This window comes from Lynx canadensis, chromosome F1 (genome assembly GCF_007474595.2).
Source record: "Lynx canadensis isolate LIC74 chromosome F1, mLynCan4.pri.v2, whole genome shotgun sequence".
In the NCBI taxonomy this organism is placed as follows: domain Eukaryota; kingdom Metazoa; phylum Chordata; class Mammalia; order Carnivora; family Felidae; genus Lynx; species Lynx canadensis.
Genome location: NC_044319.2, coordinates 60,075,041 through 60,101,248, shown reverse-complemented (window position 1 = coordinate 60,101,248; position 26,208 = coordinate 60,075,041). Strand labels below are relative to the sequence as shown.

Below are 26,208 nucleotides of genomic sequence, written 5' to 3'. Positions count from 1 at the left end.
CGAATGAAGCCATCAAGGCGCCCCTCTCTGGAGACTTTAAAAGCCAGGAATGTTAGGGACTGCATGCCACTCTGTCTTTCCAAAGTCCCAGGAACACAGTCACCCCTAACCGTCCCCTGGAGTTTCTGAGTACGTATTGTGACACAGAGAAATCTTTATTAAGTCCCCCTTCTATTTTTACTGGGCGCTCTAAGCCAAACCCTTCTCTGACCACCTACGCTACTTAGTAGCTAGTTAAGAGCCATATACAACGCCAAAGATATTACTAAGGAATCATTTAAGAAAATGTTACATTGGACTCTTGCACAGTGGGATCTGACCTCCGGCACAGTCAGAAATCCACATAAAAGTTTTGATTCCCCAGAAACTTAACCACCAATAGCCTACTGTTGAGTGGAAGCCTTACCAATCATATAAACAGTCAACTAGTACATTGTTGTATGTTATACATATTATATTATAATATGTATGTTATACATATTATGTTATGCATATTATACATATTGTTGTATGTTATACATATTATACATAAAATATATGCTGTATTCTTAGAAGACAGAAAAAAGAAAATATAATTAAGAAAATCATAAGAAAAAGTACATTCACAGCACTGTGTTGTATTTATCAAGACAAATCCACACACTACGTGGACCCGCACAGTTCAAAGCCATGTTGTTCAACGGACAACTGGATTGCTTTCTGGATATTAGCCTCCTTTTTTCTCCTTGGCTAAGTTTGCCAAGCCCAATGCTGTCTGGAGCTGCTTGTTAATATCTATTTTTAATGGGATATATTTATAATTGGATGTATTTATAACCTCTTCCTCATGGACACTTGCCTTCTTTCTGGAATCACAGAGGCATTTTAATGAATTGGCTATGATGGAGAAGAAGCGACTAGAAACAGGTTGTCTGTGGAGCTGGAGAGTCCTGACTACTCCTGTACCAGGCGCCTGATGCACCTTGTGAAGAAAGGTCTTCACCACTGCCATCTGGTTCCTACTTCCACACGAGATAGAGATAGATCACTCCCGGAAGGGACTGAGGACATCGGTTCCAAGGTTTAGCCAGCCTGTGCTGAAAGAAGCCTTCAGTGGAAATCCCTATGATTGAATTCTGCTTGACAAATATTTATTGTGTATCTATTACATGTTAAGCAGATCCGTTGTTTCAATACAGTGCTCTTAGCAAAATCATACAAGCATCAAAACTGAAAGAAATCTTAGAGATGATGTGATTGGATTCCCTTACCTTAGAGCGAGGGACACAATGCCTGGACAGGGAAAGCGACTTATCCAAGGTCAAGCAATAGGTTCTAGGCAGGCAGACGACCAGACTCCTCCTGAGTCCTGGGCCAACGGTCCTGACGTGCTGTGCGGCAGTCAGACCTCTGAGGGTATCGTGTCCAAGTTGGTTCACCACACTGTGGAAACCACGTGCACATCTGGAAAGGACCCATACAAAATAATAATAATAATAATAATAATAATAATAAGTAACTGAAATTGACAAGGGATGGAAAATTGATTTTTAAATTAAGTAGCGAAGATTCCAGCTGGACATAAGGAAGTACTTTTCAGCTGCCTGCATGATAAAATATCAAAATGAGCAACTCAAAGGAAAGCACGGGGAGAAATTCTCAGAAGGACAGGAGATAAGCATCTGTCTTTGATGGGTGAGGGGTCACCTGCTCCCAAACAGGGAGCCGCAGCAAATGTCTCCATTCCGGCCAGCTCTTAGGATTCCAAGTGCCTTCTATAGGACTCTGGCCAAGCCAACTACTGTTACTGAGCTCTGCATCATTGGCTCTACAATTTGTTTGAAGTCTCCTCTTAAAACCACTCCTTCACCCTCTTTGTTTTTTTTATTTCAAAAAAGTCTTCATTAAATGTATTTTTAAGGGGCCAGGGCAGAATCTGGAATGTCTGAATCTCGGGCTTTTGGGATTTTTTTTTTTTTTTTTTTTTTTTTTTTTTTGCCAGAAGTGACAATGCTGAGGGATTAGAGTCTTGGCAGTAACTACAGGCCCAGGCAAGCAAAAGGTCAAGTGCGGGGCGAAGTTAGTTGACAGACACCATAGATCTCGACAGGCAGGGTCCTGGAGATCAAAGCGGCATTATCAAGCACAGCTGAACTCTGACCTTAGAGCAAAAAGGCCACTTGCTTTCCACCCTTTTTACATAATCTAAATATAGGTCACCTGAAGTTCAGGATACACATCAGAAGCAAATGAGGGCAGAACCTTGACAGCAGCAGGGTTAGAGATGCAAGGGGCGGCCACTGCTCCCCCCACCCCGGCCTGTGGGGCCACATGAACACCCCAAAGTCACCCCGGGCACATCCATAAAGAAATTTAGTGCATCCAGGTGGCATCCACCCACAATGAGTTACCCTTGTGTCCTCCGGAACTGAGAAAGCACCAAACCCCCAGGTTATCAGGGGATCTATCCTTGCTCCTTTCCTGTTTCTGCAAAAGGCATCTCTGTGATGTCCCTAAATAAACCCCTCAGTCCTCTCCTGTACAAGTCCTCCTGGGACCCAGTTGGGTCTCGGGCTCTCAGCGAGGTCGAGCAGTGGTAAGTTACTCCATCCTGGTCTCCCTTGGTGCTATTCCTCACTCACAGACACTAGCACTGGACAACTAGCCTAACTGTTGCTCCATTTGGAACAAACCTCCATTGCTGTCGGACGTGAGAAGGACAGACCCTCACATCTCAGCTAAAGGTCGCCTACTCAAAGTCAGGACAGAAGCACGTACATGATGACAGAGACACAGAGGAACACATTAACATAATGGGCTTCCTCCTGTTCTCGGACACGTGTCACCTTCTGGGCTTTGATTTCACCTTTGGTGTTCAAAGACGTTGGCAAAAGTCCCAGATATTAGCAAAGGGAGGCCAACCTAACAAGAAACCCTAGATGCTAAGTCCATTTGTTTGAAGCACCCCCCCCCGCCCCCGCCCCGCTCCACCTGCCAGCAAAGACGTTGCAGAATTCACATGAAAACGGGCCCCTGTTCTAAGGGATCATAAAGTGGAGCCATTTCACCGGACCCTAGGACTGGTCCCGAAACCCCAACATCCTGCTGACATCACCTGGTTCTGAGTCAAAAGAGAGAACATCGTGTAGACCAGAATTTTCCTACCTTCACAGCCTGTGCTGCGTTAGGTTCCTGCTTACTTTCGCACCAGAAAAACATTAAGGAAAAATTTCGTGCTTCTCTGTCCTTCCTCCCCACTTCATCCCAGTAGAGAATTCTTTCTAGATGAAGGACATATGTGCAGGCCAGCACATGTGTGCACACACAGAGCACACAAGTCACAAATACTCAGGCTAGAATTTGGCAGGTGGTCAAATCCTTTATCAAATGAACCATTTTCAAGAGATTCCTCAAGGATAACCCCACCAAACTCCAGGTAAACAGTGACGTGCTCACTTGAATCACCAGGAAACCACCAGCGCCTTGAGGGCAAGGATTCTGTCATTATTTGGGGATCCCTGCCACCCAACCCTGTGTCCTCACATGACAGTCCTCCAACAAATGTGTCTGTGAATGAATGAATGAATGAATGAATGAATGAATGAAACTCTCTCCCTTATTATGGAGACCATCTCCAGCTACAAGGAAAGGCTTATTTTCTCTCCTAAATTTCTTCAGGGCCATTTCCCAGCCCCCACCCCACCCCCAGTGCCCAAGTCACATCCCTACATCTAAGAAACTGAAAATAGAAATTTCCAGAACAACAGTAGGATGCTATGTGGCTAGTTCGTGCCAAAGCCAGCTTCTTATTTAGCAGTGCAATTCCACACCAAGTGTCTTCTCTTTATTGTGGTTTTACCATGAATTCAAAGCATAACGCCAAATGTAAGTTCAGAAAGCACCTTTTAAGAAATGAATTTTAGGGGCGCCTGGGTGGCTCAGTCGGTTAAGCATCCGACTCTTGGTTTCGGCTCAGGTCACGATCTCAGGTTTGTGAGTTCAAGCCCCACATCGGACTCTGTGCTGACGGCGTGGAGCCTGCTTGGGATTCTCTCTCTCCCTCTCTCTCTGCCTCTCCCCTGCTCACACACTCTATCTCTTTCAAACTAAATAAAAAAACTTTAAAAAAAGAAATGGATTTAAGGCAGCGACTGCCGACACTTTTCTACACGATCCCCTGACAGGTGTGAATGTTTTTGTTCGGAGCCAGCTGCGTCAGACGCGGGCTCCTCTGCTGCTTCTCTACCGACGCTCTAGCTCCTGTTGCGAGAACCGTGCCTGGCACTTGGGAGCCACTCAGGAAGTATTTCTCAATTTCACAGAATGAGTAAAGGTATAAATGAATGAATGGCAGGCTGACGTCTTCTGTGCTGCCGTGAGACTCTCCAGCCCCAGTGAGCCTCAAAGGCAGAGTCCCACGAGACGGGGCAGTGGCTGTTAAACTGCGGGATTACCAGTTTCCCAAGCCAGAATCAGGAGCTACCTACTCCTTCCCTCTCGTTTACCCACCTTCAAAAGATAGACTCTGTCACTTATGCCTGCTCACCTCCAGGACCAGTTGTGAATGACTTAGTTCTCTGGGCTGGGTGAGACAGGAACTCGACTAGAATGATCTTATACAGGAAGGGTCCCTGGGCAATGCTGTGTCCTTCTCAAGAAGCTTGTGGCTTCTGTCAGGTGCCCTCCTAACACAGCTAGTCTGCCTGGCCCCTCAGGCCTGGGGTTGCTCATGGCTCCCCCTGTGACTCACCATTCCTACGAGCTGCACCCCTCCCTATCGGTTTCCCTAAACCCTGCTTGTATCATGATAAACAGTCCCTTTATTAAATCCTATATACTTATCAAGTACGAGCGTGCCTTTTCTTTCCTGCTGGGACCCAGACCCGTATATCCACGCTGGTCTCCTTCCTGACCCAAAGTAAACAAGCCAAAAGTTCCCAGGTGTTTCCAATCACAGTTTCCTTGCATATACTAGTTATTCAATAAATATTTATGAAGGTAAATCATCAAGTCCTATCACCAATAACAAAACTAACCTCCATCTTTTCCAATTACAGGTCAGTAGATAATTTCCCTTAAATGTCAAAACTTCGGGTTCGAATACACAAGATTTTAAGAAATAAGAATCTCATTGTAGGGGCACCTGGGTGGCTCAGTCGGTTGAGCATCTGACTCTTGATTTCGCTCTTCTCTCTCTCTCTCTCTCTCTCTCTCTCTCTCCCCTTCTCCTGCTCTCCCCCACTCACTTTCTCTCTCTCTTCCTCTAAAATAATTTTTTAAACAACAGTGCTGAATAAATACCATTTAAAAAACAGAATTTCATTGTAAGTTGGTAAGCCATCCATTTCTTACTAGAATCATCGGTCTCCACCTTGGACACATAACAAAAAAGTATTATGCCTGGAGTACTTTTATAGTAATCCCTGGACCCATCCCCCACATTCTGATTTAATTAGTCTGGAGTGGATCCCAGGCACTGCCAATTTTTTAAAGCTTCCCAAGTGGCTCTAAAGGGCATCTAAGGTTGCAAATCACCTTTCTTTGCAGTACCTACCTTCTCCTTCCCAGGGGTGATAAATGTCTGCTTTAGCCATAATGAGGTTGCAAAGGTGAAGAAAAGATTGCATGTACGACTGGAGGAAAGGATACCTAGGGAAGTATTTCAAAAAAATTTCCCTCTTAAACGTAAATTCATTGAATAAATAAAATGAATGAAATTGCAAATAGCACCAAGGTCACAGGGAAGAATCCAGAGCTCGGAGCCCTGTTTTAGTGTCAGCCCAGACCGCAAGCTAGACTCAGTGAGGAGATTCAGAAGTGTTCAGGCTTTGGTCCCACCCCATGGCCCCACCCCAGACAGACTGCTTCAGAATCTATGAGGTGGGTCCCAGGAGACAGTAGTGTTTTTTTTAATGCCCCAGGTGAGTCTAAAGTGGCCAGAGTTAAAGACCATTAGTCTAGACCAAGCAATTTTTTTAAACCCCTTAGAAATTACATCATAGACCATGTCATTCTTTTAACACAAGAAGAAACTCAAATGTTTTCGTATAGAGACCAGCGACACCTTGAAATCTGGTCTAAATGTGATTAAATGGCATTGTTGGTAAGTCTAGCTAAGAATTTTTAGTTGCAATGGGCAAATATGGGGGGGGGGGGGGTGCTGGCCAGGACAAGACCAAAGCAAACCAGTAAGCGTACCTGGCTGCCTGTCATTAGTTGGTAACCAGATGTCCCAGAGGGTAACGCTGGCACGTGGGTCTGGATGTGCCCTTTGCCAAAAACCGGTAACTCTCCTGGACACATGGTCCCCAGATGAGGTGAGTTCTGTGAAAAATGTTTCTCCAGCAGATGTACGGACCACCAGCTACAGGTTTTCCATTAACACCATGAATCAAAGGAGTGTGCAAGGTTCCCGGAGGAGAAACAGAAGGCCAGCCTGCTGGCCAGCGATGGAGAAGCCACAAAGGAGCCCACGTTCAGCTCAGCTGGCCCCAGACACAATAAGCTCATGCCGGCCAGACGCTCCTGTAAAAAAGCATCAGTGTATTACCAGTGATTAAATCCCTGTTTGCCTTCAAAGGAACTCATTTCTTAAAGCTACTTCGTAAACTTACATCTTGAAGTGTGCTTTTAATTTATGGCCAAACTACAGTAAAGAGAAGCAACGTAACGTGGCACAAGAAGGCTCAGTGAGAGTCTTCTCTGGACAGTTCATTTCTTCACATGTCAGATTCGCCTAGCTTGGTGCTTCTCAACCTCGGCCGCACCGCAGAATTCCGTATCAGAACACGTGGATGTCCGGGTGGGGACCCCAGACATTCTGATTTGATTTGCTTGGAATGCAGCCCGGGCATCAGTATTTCTAGAATATTCACCAAGGGATTCCAGTGTGGGACCAGGTTGAGAAGCCCTGCAGTGGATGTCCCTGACGCTCCCCCTCTGGCCCCAGCCTTCTCCTGAGCAATTAGAAGAGGTGAGTAATCCACGATGGAGACATCCCAGAAGCCCGCTCGAGGCTAGCTACTTTGCCTCCTGCGAAGGCTACCATTTCTTTTTTTCCAAAATGAATAGAGCTCTCAATCGAGCAACAACAACAACAAAAAATCTAAGACATCTTTGAAAATAGGTTCCCCCACATGCTGTGCCTCTGCCATTTTTCCCTGGCCCGAGAAGATGTTCAGTGGCCCTTCCCATAGCCCGATCTCAGCACACACAAAGACCTGCCAGGTTGGGTAAGGGGTGTTTGCAGCACGTCACTAAAAGTGTTCTTGATTCCACCTCCGCCCTTCCCAGTGCCCCTTGGGCCTTCGGGCTGTGGGCCCACGTACATTTTCACAGTTGGCCTTAAAGGACTGATTCCAATTTTGGTTTGGATTTGTTGCCAGACGGCCCCACCCGAGTCCAATTTCCCATGTGCCGGCTGAACCACCAGCGTGGAAGAATATGCTAACATTCCAGAGCTGGAGCTTTGCCAGCCATGTTACATCAGGAGAACTGAGTCCACATCAGCCTTCCAGGGTCACTGCGCTCCTGCTGCCAGGGAGCCATCCTGGAAGCCCACAGTGGATGGCCCCAGCCCTTCATTTCACACTGTCCAGTCCTTGATTCCAGCCGTGGAGAACAAACCCAAGGAAGGGGGCGGGCTGGGGGGAGGAATCCAAGGAAGCACTCACTCAGGGCCAGATTCCAAAAGCAAGTCGTTAAGTAGAAGTTAACCAAATCAAACTTCTGGACACCGGTAAACTACAAAATTAAAACCAGGACAAACGTAGTTACGTCTAGACACTGGTCCGTCAAATCCAGGTTGTAGACTGAATTGTCCAGTTAACTGCTCTGACCTATACCTTTTTGCCCATGGAGACATAGCTTCCATATATTAAAACTCATCAAGCATTGCTTTCCCACCTGAAGGCTGAAATGACAATGGAAAAACCACATCTGGCAAAAGTTTGATCTTTGGCTCAAGAAATTAGAGTGGTTTTAGTGGGGTAAATTTTACAGCCTGGAGAACTATTTTCAAGTTGCTACAGCTTTGCAAATTTGCAGTTTCCACCACCAAAATTTTCTCAGCGTGGGAAAGAATGAGGAGGGCCACCCAGGACTTTATTTGGGAGTCGCCTGATGAGTTTGTACTTGCCCACAGATGCCCCGTTTTCAAGACAAAAATCCTACTTAATAAGAACATTTCTTGGGTTTTGGAATTATTCATCATTACGTTTCACCAGATCCTTCGCACCAGAAGTAGAAACAAGATGGAGGCATGACGCCTGGGGAAAGGTCAGGGACAGATTTAAACGCGTCTCACTAAGCAAGTCAGCTCGTGTCCCTGCTATCAAGCTTCTATGCCAGCTGTCATCCACTATATCCTTACCCTGGCCCCACCCCTCCTCTGCCCGGGGAAAATGTCCAAAGGAATCTCCAACCCTACAGAAGAGTGAGCAAGGATTATTTCCAGCATCGGCCGCTCGGGTGACACAGGATGTGTCGTGCCACCTAGAAATACTGAGGCCAAGAATGGGCACTAGGTCACATTTGGGGAACACAGGCTGGTGATGTCACACTCTAGATTAGAATGTGGGGTGTCTGCGGACACTGTGTTATTGGCATCACCTGACGGTGTAGCTCGCAGGTGAAGAGCGTGCGATCTGACGTAAGACTAACCTTGGCTCAGCTCCCAAGTCCTCTGTTCTCTCAAGGGAGACCTTGAACAAGTTATGCAACTTTCTGGTCCTCAGTTTCTTCCTCTGTAAAATGGAAAAAGTCCACTTACTTTGTAGGACACATATGAAGATTAAGGCAGTGTAAAATGTTGAAACACAAAAAGGAGTCAAGAAATTATGGTTGCTTTTAGTATCCTTTATCGGCATCTAGAATGATGCAGCTATAATGAGGTCTGTCCACCTGACAGAAATGTTCTCAGGGCCTTATTCTGTGCATTGACTTAATTTTTTTTTCACCGAACAATTTTTGCCCTTCCAATTATACACCAAAGCGGGTACGTGGCACAAAGTGGAGGCATCCGCTAAAACGAATGCGGAAATTACCTGGAAAGCAAGTGAGAGACATGGCCTCAAATGGCACATAGGCCTGACTCAGGCCAGCAAGGTCAAGGCCAATGTGGCTCTATGAAACATCCTAACTAAGGATTTTTTTTTCTGAAATTTTAATTTTTTATACATATATATATATATATATATATATTTTTTTTTTATTCAAGTTAGTTGATATACAGTGTAGTATTGGTTTCAGGAGCAGAACCCAATGATTCATTGCTTACATATGACACCCAGTGCTCATCCCAACAAGGGCCCTCCTGAATGCCCATCACCCATTTAGCCCGTCCCCCACCCACCTCCCCTCTAGCAACCCCCAGTTTGTTCTCTGTATTTAAGAGTCTCTTATGGTTTGCCTCCCTCTCTGTTTTTCTTTTATTTTTCCTTCCCTTCCCCTATGTTCATCTGTTGGGTTTCTTAAATTGCACATGAGTGAAATCATATGACATTTGTCTTTCTCTAATTTCACTTAGCATAATACACTCTAGTTCCTTCCACGTTGTTGCAAATGGCAAGATTTCATTCTTTTTGATCACCAAGTAATATTCCATTGTGTATATATACCACATCTCCTTTATCCATCCATTGGTTGATAGACATTTGGGCTCTTTCCATGATTTGGCTATTATTGATAGGGCTGCTATAAACAATATAGCACATGCACCTTCAAATCAGCATTTTTGTATCCTCTGGATAAATACCTAATAGTATAATTACTGGGTTGTAAGGTACTTCTATTTTTAATTTTTTGAGGAACCTCCATACTGTTCTCCAGAGTGGCTGCACCAGTTTGCATTCCCACCAACTAGCTAAGGATATTTTAAAAGAAAATCAGTCTTATAAGTTCCAGATACAAACTAAAAGTGACATCACGTCAAGGAAATGTCATATAATCATTTTTTGGAGGTTGCCTTAGGAGCCACATTGAACTTGTGATTAGCACATCAATTCTTAATACATGAGAGCTTTCAATATGTTAGAATGTCTTGAGAAAGGTTATATAGTATTTTAAAGCTTTTAAAAAACATTCTGTTGGGGACGACTGTGTGTCTTAGTCAGTTAAGAGCCCTGATTAACTGATTTCGGCTCAGGTCATGAGCTTGCGGTTTGTGAGTTCAAGCCCCGCGTCGGGCTCTGCACTGACGGCGAAAAGTCTGCCTGGGATCCCGTCTCCCTCTCTCTCTGCCCCTCCCCCACTTGCTCTCTATCTGTCTCTCAAAATAAATAAATAATAATGACAATAAAAAAAGCATTCTGTTGATGACATATCTGAAGTTCCTTCTGCGTGCATGGAGCAAAGATGGACTCCAGCTGCTAACCAAATTAGCGACGGCCTTCACGTCAAGTGGGGTTAGCAACACCGCTTTCCTTCAAGGACCAAGATGGGACCTGCAAAGCACTGCACAGAGCACCGCAGCACCCAGGAAGTGCTCCCGGTCAAGGTTAACTGCTGCTGTCGTGGCTACAGATTGGCTGGCACTCTCATCCAGTCTTTCGATGACCGAACCACACCTGTGCTAGGCACCGGGTTTTCTGAGAAGAATACTCCAGAAGTGCAGTCCCTCAAGACTGTCTAAGACTCCAGGGAGCGACGGACATGTAAACATGTTCTCGTACAAAGTGGCAACTTCTCTAAGCACTGGACAAAATGCTACAGGCACCCAGAGGGGAGCCAAGGCAGCCTTCACAGGGAGTGGAAGCTCTTATGTGGGTTTTAAGAGATGAGTAGGAATCTGTCTGGCAAAGGGAAAGGGCATGCAAGACAGAGAAAATAGCATGTGCAGAAGCCGGAGTTAATTAAAAGGTGTCAGGGACTGAACTGTTTCCCCTCAAATTCAAACGTTGAAGCCCTACCTTCCATGTGGTAGTATTTGGAGGTGAGACTTTTTGGTGACAATTAGGCTTAGATGAGGTCATGCAGGTGGAGCCCTTGTGATGGGATTAGTGCCCTTTGAAGAAAGGAAGAGACACCAGTTCTCTCTCTCTTTCTCTCTCTGCCCTATGAAAACACAGCTTGAGAAGGCGGCTGTCACAGGCCAGGAAGAGCACCCTCCCCAGAAACCAAACTGGCTGGAATCTCAATCTTGGATTTCCAGGCTCCAGAAGTATGAGAAGTAAATGTTGCTTAAGCCACCCAGTCGATGGTATTTCATTACAGCAGCCTGAGTAGATTAATCCAAAGACATGGTGATCTTTGAGGAACAGTGGTGACCTCTGGATAATGAAAGCAGAAGTCAGCCAAGAAGGATTTGGAGAGATCGTTGGAGGCCAGACCGTGAAGGAGCCAAAGAGCAAGCCAAGGATTTGGCACCAATGCTATGGGCCTCCGGAACCAACAGATTTGGGCTGGGAAATGATGTGAATTGATTTCTTTTCTATGAAGACAAGTCTGGTGCCAATAGGGAAAGAGAGACTCTGCAATTTAGAAACAACAGGAGGAGAGGCCTCGGGAGTGAAGCAGAGGGAAGCTGCTTATTAGCTGGTAGGCAGCAGCAGCCACCTTCTCTGCAATGGCTGGGCTCACAGCTGGTCAGCTGCCACCAGGATCCTGTGGCCCTGCAGCCCGTGTGCAGAGAAGGCCTGGCGGATGAGAAAGGGGATCTCGGTTTGCTCGTCAGCGCAGAGACTCAGCTAAAGAGAGCTGCAGTGTTTAAGGACAGAGCCAGAAATGAGAAGTCATTCTTCTCACCAGTAAAAAAAAAAAAAAAAAAAAAAAAAAAACCAGCCTTGGTTTGTCCCAGAAATTCCCAGAATGTGACATTTCGGTGGAGAAGAACAGAAGATGGCATGTGAGGGCTCCCGGATTATTTTCCCAATGTGATATGCAAGCCCGTCACCTTGATTTATGCATTTTGGTTTTGCCTCTGAAATATGCTTGGGGAAGCATGTTTAGAAGCTGAGCTTCAGAAGAGCTCAGGGTACTGAAGATAAAGGGCAAGAAGACCAGCTGTCCTGGTTTGCCCAGGACTATCTTAGTTTTACACCAAAAGTCCCCCATCCTGGAAAACCTCTCATCCCAGGAAAACCAGGACAGCTGCTCACCCCAAAGAACGATTATAAAATGCGGCAAAAAAGACTGTGATTCAGTATTTATCAAGTCCACAGGAGACAGACATGATACTTGGTGAAAACGAGGTGATGATTTTTCCCCAACGTAATTTTAGGGTGCCACACATGAGAGCTCAGAGAACACACATTTCCTCTAACAGAGCCCAACATGTTGACTATGAAACCCAGGAAGCGGGAGACTAACAAAAATAATGACAGTAAGGACTGACATATTGGGCATTTATCACATGCTAGGCACTATTCTAAAAGCTTTACATAAATTAAATAATGTAATCCCAACAGCTGTATGATCATCATCTCATCTTACAGATGAAAAAAAAATGGAGACACGGACATCACGTATACGAGAAGTGAAAACAGGATGGAACCAGAGTCTGAAACCAGGCAGCCTGGGTCCAAGGCCCACACTTTCAAACAGCTCCTGTATATAACATATAACAACTCATGTTCCCTGAGCATCTACTGTGAGCCAAACATTGTGCTAAGGAGGCTTTTCGTAAAGCATCTCATATAACCCTCACAGCAGTCTGCCGAAGTCTAGAGAGGTTATCCATCCTTTCGACCAATATTTGTTGAGCTTATGGTTGTTCAAGAATTATAATGTTATATGTTTATAGGGGAAGGAGGGTGAGGGTTTAGACCAAAGCAATAGCAGTAAATATGGAAAACAGAAATGAGAGGCAGGGCTCCAGAAAAATTTCTGAACTACAAACATCAGGACATGTGAGTGTTTGAACATGGGGGATGGGGGCGGGGGGAGTCAAGGAGCACTCACGATTTTTTTACTCGAGGGACTGGATGGGTGGAAAACCATCTATCAAAAACAAGACTACAAGAAGTTTTCCTTGAGGGGGAAGAAAATGAGGTCATATTGGAATGTGTAAGTTTCAGCTACTACGGGTCATTGCAAGTCGATGTGGCCAGAAAGTTCTGGAAACACGCCTGGAGCTTAGTCTCCATGGTTGGGAACCAGTAGCCCAGACTTGGTGATTAAAGTCACAGGTGTAAATAAGGTTACTCAGAGAGGAGAAAATGACAAATGGTAGAGCCCTAAGGAATGTCAACGTTTCGGGGTGGGGGGTGGGGGGGGGAGCAGAGGAGAGCATGCCAAGGAGGCGGTGAATTTTCTGGGAGAAGCAGGAGAAGAACCAGGAAACGAGTGGCTGCCTAGAAACCAAGGGAGGGACAGGTGATGGCCAGAAGGGCCAGTGCCACAGAGGACAAACAGCAGGAAGGCTGGAACAGACCATGAGGACCAGGGCCCAGCTGGGGACTGAAGGCACCGGTCAGACAGCAGCGAGGGAAACTGACTTCCACCTCAGCCCACTCCTGCCCTGGGTCTCCTTACAACCCTCGGCCAGGAATAAAATCAACTTCAAAGCCTAAGGTTAAGGCTAGATCTCTCCCTGGGAGTTAAGGATTCCAGCTGCTGAGTCTAAGACTCAAAGAAGCAGGGGCGGGGGCCGGGGCAGGGGTGAATCAGGCAGATAGGCCATCACTGTTTACACATGTATTTTCAGGTGCTTTGTCAGGCCAGAAGATTAGCTCTAAAGAGCCACCAAAACAGAGAAACAAAAAACAAAAACAAAAACCACAGAGCAAAAGCAAACCGTTTTTTCCAAAATCCTTTCCTTCCATAGCAAAAGAAGAGAGAAAGAGAAAGTAATTCTGCCCGGAAGAAATTCCGCGGGCAGGTTTATGGCTGCCTGACCCCTGACCCGGGGCTGGAGAATGACCGAGTCTTACTAACATCAGCGAAGTATGAGTAAAGAGGCACGCTTTCCAAGGGTCTCATTTCATTTCCAAACCCAAATAGCTCGCAAGTGACCTGGAAGCTATGGGGGACATTTCCCCCTTCAGGATGATAGAGAAAAACCAAAGCCGAGGCAAGGTTCCGAATGGGAACCATCACATTCACGTGAAGCAGCTCTGTTTTTAATACACCCTGGGGAGAAAACGAGGCAAGCCAAGAGCTGAGCTAGGGAGAGATGTGGATGCAAATCTGACCCTCATTCAACTCTCGGCAACTCGGCTCAGGAAGAAAAAGCATGTTATTTGAAGTCAGACGTTTGACCTTTTTTATGGGAGTTGCCCATTATTTATGTCCACACCCCTTCACTGGTATAGCCTGGGTATTTCTTATGCTCTGAAGCCAGGCTCCGTATCCAAGTCTGTGTGATCACCCGAGCTTTACGAGGTCTCCCCACTAGCCCACCACACTTCATTTTTCATGTAGTAAAGGGATCATGCAGAACATTCCTGTGGGGAGAGACACCGCCCAGGCCTCCCCACACTGCCTCTCTCTCTGGCTGATAAACCCCCATCATAAATCCTGCCACAACGTGAGGCTTCGACCTGTTGCTATCAGGATGCTTTTCTCTTGGCCAGACACCAGCTCTCTCCCATGAGATAAATCCATTATTTTCAGAGTCCTAGAGGCTTCCTGGGGGGGCAGGCGAAGGAATAAGAGAAGCCTCTCCAGCCCGGGGTAAATCATCCTGCGTTGCCAATGTTTGCAATCCTCAAGCCAACATCTCATTCTGTGCTCCTTCCTGGGTCTCATCAGCAGTTCTGCCACAGAGTGACGTGGAACTTTCCAGTCCTCCACTTCACCATCCCCCCCACCCCCCTTCCCAGCTGTTGTCAAAGCAACAGCCTAATTCACTGGGAAGTTTGATGAGGAGAGATGGTGAGGGGGAGGGGTGGGCTAGGAGAAGAATGTACTGAGATAAGAAAAGCACTTGGCTGTTGTCTACACAACCAGACCGCTGAGCTCTGCTTTCTGGCTCTTGGACCTAGGACTGGACCTCAGAATTCATTCTCTTTGGCCTCAACAGGTTCTCAGGTCTGGAACATGAGAACGAGAGAATGAGAGAGAGAGAGAGAGAGAGAGAGAGAAAGAGAGAGATGGGGGGGGCTAGAATCTCCAGGACACTCTAGGACTACCCGTGCACATTCATCCAAAGACCTTGACCCAGCTTGGCCCGTGTCCTCTCCTTCCATTTAGTGACTCCGCCGGAACTAGAAAAAGAGGCCGCCGGAGCCCCTGGGCTGCTCAGGCACAGCATGGAACCTCTGAACTCCTGCGTTTAATCCCAGCCCTTTCCAATTCCAACCATTTTTCCCCAACAAATCACTCTTTCTGGTCATGTCAGCAACTACTATTGCATGATTGAGTGGATCCGCCGTACAGATGAGCCGGCTTGGCTGTGGGGGCTGCCAAAAGAAAACCCCCAATTGATCTGGTGTATTTCATCTTATTGACAAGGATTTAATTCAGTCAAGCTGCACATCATCTTGGAAAAATTTCAAACCTTGGGAGAAGGGAAATCACAATGCCACCCTATCGCAACTGGAAAGTGGGTCTTGAGGCCGTGTTGATGAGTGTGTCTGTAGCAACTTTCGAAAATAATCCATTTAAACATTGCAACGGTGATCCCCAGGCTTTGGAGAGAGGTTACAACGGCCAATAGCCATTTGGTTCTTTCTAGATTCCCCCATTCCCCACCACCCCCTAGGGCACAGTTTTCGAAAATCTGGGCAAACTAGAACTTCTTTTAAGATATTTAAAGTTAATTTTAGGTGATATTACTTTCAGACTTTTTTGGTGAATTCTGCAACACCTTTGTGATCCCTCAGACACTTGGGGTTTCGCCCAAAATCGAGGAATCAATTCTCTGTCCCACAGGTCAGAAACGGATCTTACCAATGCTGAGAAGGAAACTGAGTTTCTCACAACTCAGGGCTATCTCTAAGGCGACATACATGATATGCGCAGACGGGGCTTTGAGCATCTCGTGTTCTGCACTATCCCAGCAATTCCAGCCTGTAGCTGTTCCTCACAGAAGGCTGCATGAGCTTCGCGGGTTCTTATGGAGAGAGGCTAGAGCAACAAACCCTCTCCCACTTTTCCATGACAAGAAGTCCGCTGATAATAATGGCTAACATTTACTGAGCTGCTATTATGTGCCAGGTACTACTCTTGAGTATATTCACAAATCTAATCCTTATTACAACTTTCTGAAGGTGGTACTATAATTCTCTCCAGATACTTACAGATGGGAAAACTAAAGTACAGAGAGATCTAGCAATGCTCCCAGAGTTGCACAGCTTAAATAAGGGGTGGTGCCAGGATTCTAGCAAAGGAGGTCAGAGTCCAGAGCTCATGCTCTTGACTTCTAAATGCCCACAGCTCTCACACCCGAGCATGAAGAATCAGCTGGAGGGCTTGTTACAATACAGATTTCTAGGCCACACACTCAGAATTTCTGATTCAGTAGCTCTGGGTGAGGCCTGAAGACTTACATTTCTAGCACATTCCCCAGTGATGGCAATGATGCTGGACCACACATTGAGAACCACTGGTTATGTTTTTGGCCCCCAGAGAAAACTCTTGCTGGAACCCTTTCTTCTTCCCCATATACTCTTCCAGTACAGAAAAAAAGTTCAATGAAAGCATTATACTAAGTAATCCCATGAGATCAATCAACCAGTCAGTCTTCTGGGTGGCCCTGACAGTTTCTCAGATAGCACTGTGCTGTCCTGAAGGGCTTCCAGAAGCAAAGTCACACAGCCTTCTCGGTGGAGCCTCTCTGGGCCACTGACCGGACACGCAGCCTGTAGAAAATGACCCGACAGCCTATGCCCTCTTACTTCTTCCATCTCTACTCCCTCCTTTGTTGATAACACATTGTTTCTAAGCAATAAGTATTACTAAACCAAAATGAATCTCATCTGTTTGTTAAAACTTCCTCCAGGGGCGTCTGGGTGGCTCAGGCTGGCTGGCTGGCTCTTGACTTCAGCTTAGGTCATGACCCCAGGGTCGTGGGATCGAGCCCTGGACTGGCTCTGTGCTGAGCGTGGAGCCTGCTTAAGATTTTCTCTCTCTCCCTCGCTGCCTTTCCCCCTCCCCCTCTCGCACTCGCGCACACGTACTCTCTAAATAAATAAATAAATAAATAAATAAATAAATAAATAACCTTCCTCCACAGGTGTCTGTAAAATTATTATATCTGTCCAAGTTAATGTAGACACTCATTCACATTCAGAATCATGTCAGGGCTATGCAGGACCACAGGATACTATACATAAAAAGGGAGGAAAATCAAGGCAAAGATAAAATTGAGCAACACTCAAAGATAACGCTGGGGCAAAGTTAGTACACAGAAACACAAGCTGGAAGACAAACTCAAAGAAGGAAATGCAGTAGGTTTTGAGACTTAGGGTTTCTGAGCAGCTCTTGCACATGCTGAGATCCAAAAGATCTCTCCATCATTACGAAGGAACACAGCATCATGTGGCCGACCAGGTTCTCCACAACATCCCCACACAAGACACAAAAATATCTCACAGAGAAATTATTAGAATAGCCCTCAAAGGATACTTCAAGTACTTCAGGTTATAATATTCCCCAAAATATGGACCCTACAGCGTCCCTCATATCAAGGTAAATGCCTTACCCCCAGTAGCTTTGCAACAAGTACTTAAAAATTAAGAACATTTTTAGCAGGTGGGATCTTCATTATCTATACCAAAGTGCAAAGATGAAGAACTACAAATGCACTTCTTCCCAAACCCCCATCATTCTGACACTTTTGCCACTGCCCTTCTAACTTCTGGTTTGTGCTTTTTTTAAAGTAGGCTCCAGGGGTGCCTGGGTGGCTCGGTCGGTTAAGTATCCGACTTCAGCTCAGGTCATGATCTTATGGTTCGTGGGTTCGAGCCCCGCGTCAAGCTCTGTGCTGACAGCTCAGAGCCTGGAGCCTGCTTCAGATTCTGTCTCTCTCTCTCTGCCCCTCCCTTGCTCATGCTCTGTCTCTGTCTCTCAAAAATAAATAAATGTAAAAAAAAAATTTTTAATAAAAATAAAGTAGCCTCCATGTCCAACATGGGGCTTGAACTCACAACCCTGAGATCAAGTCTCATGCTCTCCTGACTGAGCCAGCCAGGTGCCCCTTGCCACTACCCTTCTATTCAACCTAAGTTGAATTTAATTCTCTAATGCTGGGAGACAATTATTACATCAAATGGTGAAAGTCACTGCACATTTTCTTTTAAAAACAAAGTCCAGGGGCACCTGGGTGGCTCAGTCCGTTAAGCGTCCAACTCTTGATTTCGGCTCACGTCATAATCTCATGGTTCGTGAGATTGAGCCCCATGTGAGGGCCTGCGCTAACATTGTGGAGCCTGCTTGGTTTTCTCTCTCTCTCTCTCTCTCTCTCTCTCTCTCTCCCTCTCTCCCTCTCTCCCTCTCTCCCTCTCTCCCTCTCTCCCCCTGCCCCTCCCCCACTCCTGTGTGCTCTCTTTCACTCTCTCTCTCTCTTAAAATAAACAAACTTAAAAAAATCATTTTAGACCAAATATTGGAAGGCTGAGATTCTAATCCTCTCCCCATAACTTAGTGGCTATGTGGCTTACTTTTTCTCAACCTTGGTTTTCTCATGTGTTAACTGGAAGAAAACTCACCACATAAATACTCATTTATTAAGAAAGGAATAGAAAAGCCTTTCTAAGAACAAATGTCTGAATTTGAATAAATGAACCGCAATAAATGAAAATTCATTTGATGAATTACAATGATGGTAATAATCCTATCTGATGGTCATTGACTTCTTTGCCCCGGGGGGTAGTGATGCATTTGTGTAGAATAACAGGTGTGATCCCTACCGGTGGCCACTGGGGCTCAAAGGGAGTAGGGACAGACTCACACCATGGGATGGTGGCAGGGGCGAAGCGCTTCAGCATAGTGCAGCCAAGGTGGCTCAGATCCAGAGAGTGAATTCAACAAACACGTCTACACCCATCATTGGAGCACGGGGACCTGGTGGATATCAGAGCCAAGGTACAAAGAAAATAGGGTTGGAGAAAAAGGGAGGTAAAGACAAAAACAGTGAGTTGACATGGGAAGACAGGAATCAGTCTGAAAAACTTCTGGCCGTTTGAAGCCAATGTCCACGCTTCTCCTTTAAATACTTCTCAGGGCCCATTTGCTGGTGGAAGAGAAGTCTGTTTAAATGGGCAGGGACCAGTCACACAGACACGCTCACTCAGTTTACCCTATAATTAGTGGCAGATGCTTCCCAGCCTACCAGGAAACACGGAAGAACTAACAGGCCAGTCCGGGTTTCAGATTTGAATTCACCATGCCAGTGTCCTTACTGAGGCCCTCAATCTCAGGGTGAACACACTAATGTGTTAAGAGAGACTTGTTCCTAGTAATAGTCAATGTGCTAATGTTTGTAAATGCCTTATGTGTTTGTACACATGCTTTTCTGATTCATATAAATCAGAACAGGGTTGAGTTTATCCCTAGCATAACCCCCCCTCTCATTCACTGGTATTCTAATACGTTTCTTGAATTTAAAAGAAAACAAAATGGGCTAGCACCTAGTGGTCTGGGAGATGCATATAATCTGAGAGTTGCCCGTGAGAGTGTGCAATGTGAGGGAACGTCCTCAGTAGAGAGAGAAATGGTTGGAAGCCACCACCAGAACCAAGCCAGCTGAGTAGCTTCATGATGAAGATGACACAAGAGGTGGCATGAAATCACTATTGAAGAATCTGGGAAGGGTACCAATACCCAAGGGCTCTGTACTCACAATGGCAAAGAGTAGAATCCAGCTAACTGTAGATGGTCTTCTATGACCCTGAGCTAATGACTTATCTTGATGTTGATCATAAACCTCTCATCCTGAAAGTGCTCAAATTCACAATTTGACTTCACCCACTTGGAATTTTTTTTATAATAGTTGGATGCTAATTGCCAGAATAGGAAAGTAATTAATCCAATTCTCTTTTGGAGTGACTCATTTCCAATTATGTACTAACAGCTCGTGGTGGTCAGCCTTCAAGATGGCATCCAGTGATGCCTCCTGGTACCTCCAGTACCTCCTGGTATGCACACCCTTGTGCAGTCTTGGCCACACTGTATCAGGGCGTCTTGGTGTGGTCAATAAAATATGGCTCAAGTGATGATGTGTGACTTCCTACACTAGGTCATAAAAGACATTGCTATTTCTGCCTTGCCCCCTCAGATCTTGTTTTGGGAGAAGCTAGCTGTCATGCTGTGATAATACTCAAGCAGGCTTTGAGCAAGTTTCACTAGAAAGGGGACTGAGAAATCAGTTTTCCAACCATGTGGGTACGCCATCTTGGAAGCAGGTCCTCCAGCCCCAGTCAAACCTCCAGATGACTGCAGACTTGGCTGACAGCTTGACTACAGTCTCATGACAATCCCTGAGCCAGAAACACTAGCTAATCCATTTCCAGAAACTACATAAGATAAGAAATGTTTATTGTTACTTTAAGTCATTAAGTTTTGGGATAATGTGCTACGTAGCAATAGATAGCAAATATATAACTGGTGTGCTAATTACAAATTACTTTTTATTATTCATTCAAACCAGATACTGAAGGATCTTTATTTTCCAATTTTTTTTAATGCTTATTATTTTTGAGAGAGAGAGTGAGTGAGACAGAGAGCAAGCAGGGGAGGGGCAGAGAGAGAGGGAGACACAGAATTGGAAGCAGGCTCCAGGCTCTGAGCCGTCAGCACAGAGCCCAACACAGGCTTGAACTCATGAACCCACAAGACCATGAACTTAGCCCCTGGCTAACGTGCCCCTGGTGCCTGGGTGGCCCAGTTGGTTAAGTGTCCAACTTCAGCTCAGGTCATGATCTCATGGTTTGTGGGTTCGAATCCAGATCAGGCTCCGTGCTGACAGCTCAGAGCCTGGAGCCTGCTTCCAATTCTGTGTCTCCCTCTCTTTGCCTTTCCCCTGCTCATGCTCTGTCTCTCTTTCTCAAAAATAAACATTAAAAATTTTTTTAAATAAAAAAAACTTTTTTAATTAAAACAATTTTAAGAAAGACTTGTTGCTAATTCTTCTTAAGTAGCCCAAATGAGTTTCAGGTTTTATTATACATATGTGAATCTATTTCTTACTTTGACCAATTGGCAATGTTATTTATTTGGGATTAGAGTCTGTTCTCCATTGGCAACCCTTCAGAAACAAGTCATCCAAAATCTGGTCCATTGTATATGTGTGTATATTTTATGGCAATGTCTAGGCCGCTACTTGGGACATGAATTAATAAGTTACTTGTGTTTATTTAAAAAGCCACAGGGTGTCATCAAAAGAATTTGATCATATCAGAAGAATTTCTTTTCCTCCCCTGAATTTGGCAAAAAGGTTTTATTTATGGTACCAAGAAAGAATGGGCAGCACAGGTGATCTCCGAGGATTTTTTGCCAACTCTAAAACAGAGCAAACAATTTTGGAATTATTCCTCCTTTTTAGTATAATCAGGAGACAGAAAACCTAAAGCCCAAACAATGAATTCTCACCGCAGGAAAGGTGTGCCCCATAAGCACCGTCTGAAGAAAATGTGTCTGCTTAGGCCGACGCATCATCCTGAAGCACTACAGAGCCCACTTCCTAGGGCATCATGCCGTAGTCGGGTCTGTGTGTTCTGAGAACATCCGACACAGCAACATCTGGGAATTTCAGAAAAAAACAAAAAACATATTCCAAAGTCAATATAAACCATTTACGTTGTTGCCATCCTGAATTATACATTCCCCTTTAATTAGTGCAAATAATCAAAAGCTAGCAATATTTACAAAAGTCTTAGTTATGATTTATTTTCCTCAAGAAAGAATTCTACCCACCAATTGCAGATTGGGAAATGAAAGAAATCAGGCTAATCAAGATTTTAGCCGAAAGGCAAAAAAAAAAAAAAAAAAAAATAGGCCATCCGGAAGATAGTTCCCAAATGTTCCAGCATGAGTTCTTTCCCCCTCAAATACTTTCTAGTGTCCCTTATTTTCTGATGAGAATTTCTTTACTTTCCATCCCCCTGCCTCCAAGAAGCCTTCCTGATACCTAGACTGTGTAAAGGGCCCCTCCTCTGAGCACCGGCTCCATACAGTAAACATTCTAAAGGCTCTGTTCCTATTTAAGTTTTAAGCCCCAAGTGCCTAGCACAGAGCCTGGCACATGGTAGGAACAAATAATATGCATTGATTGAAGTGTATATTGGACCCATGATTTTCATATAACATTTTGCTCTTCCTCATATTGTGTTTATAGACCATTCCTTTTGATTCATTTTCTCTGCCAATTCCCCCTTTATACAAATCTCTCATTCTGAAAGTCTATGTTTTGCTAAGTTTCAATTGGCTGAAAGCAAAAAAAACAGGACAAAAATGTCTACATTTTTCACCCAGCGTGTGAGACTATTACAATCCAAAAAACGACCATGTAACTTTCCACCCACCATGATGGCTATAAGCAAAAACAGAAAATTACAAACGTTAGTAAAGATGCAGAGAAATTAGAACCCTCATATATTGCTGGTGGGAACATAAAACAGCTAAGCCAGCGTGGGAAATCAATTTGGTGATTCCTTAAAAACTTCAACATAAAAGTACACATGACCCAACAATTCCGCTCCTACTTCCATACCCAAAAGCACCGAAAACAGGTTGTTCAAACAAAAACTTGTACACAAGTGTTCACAGTAGCACTGTTCACAATAGCTAAAAGGTGGGAACCATACAAATGTCCATTAACTAAAGAACATGTGGTATCTCATGCAATGGAATGTCGCTGGACCATGAAAAGGAAAGAAATAGTGATACATGCCACAGCACGGAGTAGCCTTGAAAATGGTATGCTAAGAGACAGAAGCCAGTAACAAAAGACCACATATTACATAATTCCATTTATAGGAAATGTCCAGAACAGGCAAATCTATAGAGACAGAAAGCAGACTAGTGGTTGCCTGGGACAAGGATGGAAAGATAAGTGGATTGCTAAAGGGTAAGGGGCTTCTCTTGGAGGTGATGAAAATGTTCTAAAATTTACTGATGGAGGCTGCACATTATCTGTGAATATATTAAAAGCCATCACACTGCACACTTTAAATGGGTGGACTGTATGGTATGTGATTATAACTCAGGAAAGGTATTTTAAAAAACTACCAGGTAGCACAAGGAAATTCACGAGGTGTTGGGATTGTTCTGTGTTCTGTTAGTGGTGGTATTTGGCAAGACTCGGTGCATGAGTTAAAATCTACAGAACTTGGGGCACCTGGGTGGCTCAGTCAGTAAGTGTCCAACTTTGGCTCAGGTCATGATCTTATGGTTCGTGAGTTTGAGCCCTGTGTCAGGCTCTGTGCTGACAGCTCAGAGCCCAGAGCCTGCTTCGGATTCTGTGTGTGTGTGTGTGTGTGTGTGTGTGTGTGTGTGTGTGTGTGTCTCTGCCCCTCCCCCACTCATGCTAGGTCTCTGTCTCTGTCTCTCTCTCACTCTCTCAAAAATAAGCATTACAAAAAATTATATACTGGAATTATGAGCTGGGATCCATGGTCAACTTCAGTTGCAATTGGTTTACCTAGTCAAAAATTCCTGAGCACACTCAAAGAGAACACTCAGATACAAGGAGCCAAGCCTGAACCTTGTTCGTCAGGCTGCATTCTGCAGCTGAAATCCAGACCATATGGAATCACTTCAGAGAGATCATCACCCATGTAGTCTCGTCTCCACTTCATGCTTCAAGCAGAGGTGTTGATTCGGTGGTCCAAGGTTTCCTTCCAGGTCCCCAAACCCCTGGTGATTGAAATCTCCATCTCACACGTACCAGATAATGAACCTGGGCCCACAATGTAGAAGGGCAGGCGGTGACGTAGGAACTAAACCAGGTCATCGTTAACATCCTGTGACCCTCTCATGGGAGTTAGGGAAGCCTGGTACGCTAATTGTGAAAATACCCCTGCCATCCCCTCGTCCTTCACTCCAATCCTCGAAGACTCTGACCGAAGAGTGATACACTCCACAGTAGGGACCACATGCGTGCACCTGAATGTGCCAGACTCCACAGCATATCCACAGGCACGAAGTGAGAGCAGGGACTACCGGTATCAGCTGGGATTAGATGCGACCACATATAATGGAAAGCCCAAACTGACTGAGGTCTAAACACAAAAAAGTTACTCTGCCACATAAAAGAGGTCTTTGGGGAGGCAACCCATGATTGATACGAAGTCAACAGGGACTAATCCTTCCGCCTTTCTGCTCTGCCAACCTCAGTGCCTGGCTTCTACACTTACGGCCCAGCATGACCGCTGAGGCTCCAGATGCCATCTTTCAATTCCGGGCAGCAGCGAGGAGAAAGAGTAGAACAATAATAACACAGGCACACCTCTGGGCTGAATCGGCAGTCTTTAGAGAGTCTTCCTGGAGATCCACGTGAAGGCTCCGTTTGGATTTCAAGGACCAGAACAAGGTCACAAGGCTACAGGTAAGGAGAAAAGGAAGCTGAAAAAGTGTCGCTTTTCAGTGGACACCTTGCTGCCCTCAATGATGCAGGAGTTCTGCTGGTCAAGAAGAAGCCAGAATGAATGCTGGGCAGAGAACCTGCGAGTAGACCCTGCCAGCCCCGTGTCTTCTGGGGTACCCGGAGCTGGCCCTGCGATGAGCCCATTCAGTGCTGCTGATCTGATCTGCAGCAGTCAGATAGCCTGATCTAGAAGTGGCTTTGTTTTCTGCTCGTGTAAATAGGCAACTGTCTTGTCTGGCCCACAGTGCCTGGGCTAAGCAGATAGGGCATGGTTTTTCCAGTCTTTGTGGAAGGAATTGGTCGAAAACATTGATATTTTTTCTTAGAAACCACAGCTCTCTGCGAAAATGAAAGGAAATTATTCCAATTTCCTAAACCATCTAGGCTTCTCAGATAGGTTAGAAATGAGAACACACTGTGTCATTCTGTCTTCAAGGTCACCCCATAATTCTCCCACCCGCAGATCCATACAGACCAATGGAAAATAGTCACATCTGAAGGAATGGGGGTCGACGGTAGGTATCTGCTGTGTCCTAAAGGTGCCACTGAGAATGTGCCATTCTCTCTACGGAGAGGCCCTGCATACGTATCCCCTCAGGAGCAGAAGACAGATTCATGGACTAGCTCTTGTCCAACTCTTTTATTTGTAAAAACCCTTGCCTGTAGGGAAAAGAAATGGGATACAAAATGAGTGTAAGTGACTTTCCCAATTTCTCCAACGCAGAGCTTTTAACTTGGGTCCTAGCTCTCAGTCCCCTGTTCAAATCAACATAACCCAAACTATTATTGAAAAAGGAAAAAATCTACAATGGAGAACCAAATGTTTGAGATTCTGAAACATCTTACATTTCTGTCTACACTGATTTAGTTATCCAGATCAGTGTTTGATTCTTGATTTCATCTTGCCTTGCCTTGGTCTCTATAAAGTCACCCATTTAACTCAATCATTATTTATTGAAAGTTTACTCAGTGGCCAGAAAGAAGTATGTTATGAGAGGGTTACAAAAGGACTGCAAGATATGGCCTTATAGGGGCACCTGGGTGGCTCAGTCAGTTGAGTGCCCGACTCTTGATTTCGGCTCAGGCCATGGCCTCACAGTTGTGAGACTGAGCTCTATGTCAGGCTCCATGTTGAGCGTGGAGCCTGCTTGGGATTCTTTCTCTCCCTCTCTCTCTGCCCCTGCCCCGCTCAAGCACTCTCTCATGCTCTCTTTCTCTCAAAATAAATGAAGAAGTAAGCATTAAAGATGATGGCCTTATAATGTTACTAAGATGTATGACCATGAATTAATTAGGTCAATTTTTAAACAAACACACCAAAGACTACACACATCCATGTGAGTGGCACCTCACCTTAGGAAGCGCACAACCCAATGATGGTGCCATCGCTTAAAATATTTTTAGAACTCATATTTGTGAATTCTTTTCAATAAATGAACCAAATTATATTGGGTACCTGTAATCACCACTGGGTCTTTTTGCTTTGAGAATGGAATTTATTTTTCAGGGCAAGCCAAAATCATTCAGAACCAAGTCTGGTAAAACAGGTGGATGGTCAGTTTAGGTTCCTGGTGACATTCTCTCAGCCCACGAGGTCATCCGCCAGACCTCTTTTTCCATAATAGAATAATCTTGGTATGTTTAGGCCAGCGGTTCTCAAACTTTAACATACATCAGAATCATGCGGAGGGCTCATTAGGCCATAGATGGCTGGGCTCCAATTTCTGATTCTTCAGGTATGACTGAGGCCTAAGAATCTGCATTTC

At 45.1% G+C, this 26,208-nt stretch overlaps 1 long non-coding RNA gene across 1 annotated transcript; it reads right to left on the bottom strand.

Moving 5' to 3' along the window:
* Positions 1-1,226: 1,226 nt before the first annotated feature.
* LOC116737846 lies at positions 1,227-25,508 on the bottom strand. Its single transcript, XR_004343110.1, has 4 exons — positions 24,305-25,508; positions 21,448-21,597; positions 8,641-8,723; positions 1,227-1,443 (listed from the first exon to the last, which is right to left on the bottom strand). It is a non-coding gene; the product is annotated as an uncharacterized LOC116737846 (long non-coding RNA).
* Positions 25,509-26,208: the final 700 nt, after the last annotated feature.